The sequence below is a fragment of the Vicia villosa genome, linkage group LG2 (genome assembly GCF_029867415.1).
Source record: "Vicia villosa cultivar HV-30 ecotype Madison, WI linkage group LG2, Vvil1.0, whole genome shotgun sequence".
NCBI lineage: Eukaryota > Viridiplantae > Streptophyta > Magnoliopsida > Fabales > Fabaceae > Vicia > Vicia villosa.
Genome location: NC_081181.1, coordinates 141,209,203 through 141,212,118, shown reverse-complemented (window position 1 = coordinate 141,212,118; position 2,916 = coordinate 141,209,203).

Sequence of the window (2,916 nt, the reverse complement as noted above, 5' to 3'; positions counted from 1 at the left end):
GGCTAATCAATCAAACTTTTTTGCCACAAGGCTGGCTAATCAATCAAACCGTTTTGCCACCGTACTGGCTGATTAATCAAAGTTTTTGTCACAAGGCTGACTTCATTGAAACTTTTGCCACAAGGCTGGCTGATTAATCAAAACTTTTTGTCACGAGGCTGACTTCATTAAAAGTTTTTGCCACAAGGCTGGTTAAACAACAAAAACATCTTTATCATTCTAAGCACCCTAAGTGGCATGGCCCCGGGCTTATAATGAAAAGATTTTCAAACAAAAACAAACAGATGTATGTGATGATATAGATTAGATACATCGAACATTTAGATGACATTTGTCTCTTATCCTTTGCTTCCACTAGCATAAGTGGGAACTACGATCGCTCTGACTTTCTCAACATCCCTTTGAGAATACGTAGGCACAAGGTCGATCCTTGGCGAGCAAAAAAATAAAACAAAAAAAACCATTCAAATCTTAGCACCCGTAGACCCTGAGCTACAGATGCTCTGATTCCCTCTAAGGGATATGTATGCAGAGGATCGCGATGATCTTTGCGAGCATAATCAAACAAACACCTTAGGTCCCACCTATTTCACAAGAACCTCACCATAACAAGAATGGAATAAATAAAGCAAAGAAACCTATAGAGTACTATAGATACGTTGGGTGCTAATACCTTCCCTTCGTATAACCAACCCTCTTACCCAAGATCTCTCCCCCCACTTTTTAGGTTATTGCAACTTTTTTCCTTTTCCTCCTTTGGAAATAATAAAAAGTTTGGTCCGTACAAAAGAAAAATCATTTTTTGAGCACTCGAGCCCAAAGAAGGCATCAGGTGTCTCATCCCGAAAAAAGACAACGATTTTTCCCCGCGACAATACTCTATATTTATTGGGAAAATATTCTTGCTGCAGGAAAGGTTTTAGCTACAATGTCAAATTTTTTAAGTGCAGTGAAGATTGACTTAGAGACGTTTGATGGAAAAACCCGTTTTTACTTGTGAAAAATTCAAGTCAAATATGTTTTGATACAATTAGGATTAAACAAGGCGTTGTAAGGAAACATTTCTAACATGGACAACGAGAAGTGGGAGGAACTAGAATTGAGAGCTTTAAGTACAATCTACATGTCTTTGGCTAAAAATATTCTTGTGAATGTTCTTGGTACATCGTCAGTCAAAGAGTTTTGGGATAAACTCGAAGGGCTATATCAAAGAAAGGATATATTAAATCATTTATTATTGAAGGAGCACTTTCATAGCTTGCGTATGGATGAACATACGCAAGTATATGATCATCTAAGTGTTCTAAATAGTATTTTTTTTCTGAATTAGAAACAACTAGAGTCAAGATTGATGGTGAAGATAAAGCTTTGAGACATATATGGTCTCTTCCATATTCTTATGAGCATATTAAACCTGTTTTGGTATATGGAAGGAAACTTTGAGTTTTGAAGAAGTTACTAGTAAAATTATTTATGAAGAAAAAGGATTAAAAGGTGATGATAATACTTCATCAAACTCAATGTTGATTTCTTGAGGAATGCCTTGTGTGAAGAAAAACAATGAAACAAGTATGAGATGTTTAAAATATGGAAATATTGGACATATAAAGTATAAGTGTCCTGATAGGATAGTGTTAGAGAAGGGCTCTGAGTCAAATGCTAGCAATGTTTCTCTCGTTGTGAGAGAGGATGATCTTTTTTAAAAATAGAGAAGTGTGTCCTCATGACATTTCCGTTGTCATGGAAAAGGGCGAGTTATTGCTAGCGGATTAACACATGGGCATTGATGCAAAGTGTGTTGTGAGATTATATCGATGGTTGAAGGGCTTCCTACCAAACATGGAAATTGCACCATAAAGTTTCGACCTGGTTTTCGACATGTGAAAATTCTTGAAGTGGTTTAGCTTCAAGTTAAGTATACTCTTCTTTAGGTGAAGTATGATACTTTTAAAATTATGATTTCTGTTGAAGACAATGTGAAAATTCTTCGAGTGGTGAGCCTTCAAGTGGCTATATTCTTTATGGTGGAGTATGATTGTCGGTGAAGATAATGAAAACTAATGTATCATTTTCAATCAAGGTGGAGATTGTTGGGGTTTATTGAAAATATACATATTGAAGTATTCTCACATTCTTAATTTTGTGAAGAAAGAGGGAGTCCAAAGCTATATATAGGATTCAAGTTCTATGAAGTCGCACATCGCTTAATTTTGTGAAAAAAGAGGGAGTTCAATGCTATATATAGAATTCAAGTTATTCGTTACAAGATGTACCAGTCAAGAACACCTTAAACTTATATTTGACTTTTTTTTATACTCTATCTTATACTGTTGTTAAAGAGTGTTGTGAGAGGTAGTTAACTATTTACTTTGGAGAGTGCGAGTGTATTGAGGATATCGGGTGGTTGAAGATAATTTGTGTTGTAACCATTTTTATATAGTGAAATTATTTGGTACTCATTTGATAATGGTCTTGGTTTTTTTCCGATTTTAAAATTTTCACATTAATCTTTTGTGTTATTATTGTATTATATTTTGTGTGTTTGTATCTTTCCCAGTATTTGGGCCATCAGTCCAACCACTTGAGATAAGGCCCAATATCAAAGAAATATAACGTTAGAAGACCTCTTAAAAAATAAGAGACAGATTGATGAATCTTCATAACTCAAAAAAGTGAGTAATGTTTTTAACTCAAAAAAGTGATAGCTGGGAGTTCCTAAGTTGTTTCCTTCTTGATGAGAGGTAATGATCAATGATTGTTGTGACTACACACATGATGATTGTTTCTTTATAAAAGGATATTTATAACAAATGATTATGGAGCAAAAACGAACCTTTTGATTGTCTAGAGCTTGTAAGAAAAGAATATTTCTGAACATATATTCAAAGACTTGTGTGATTAGATAGAAATGATTAA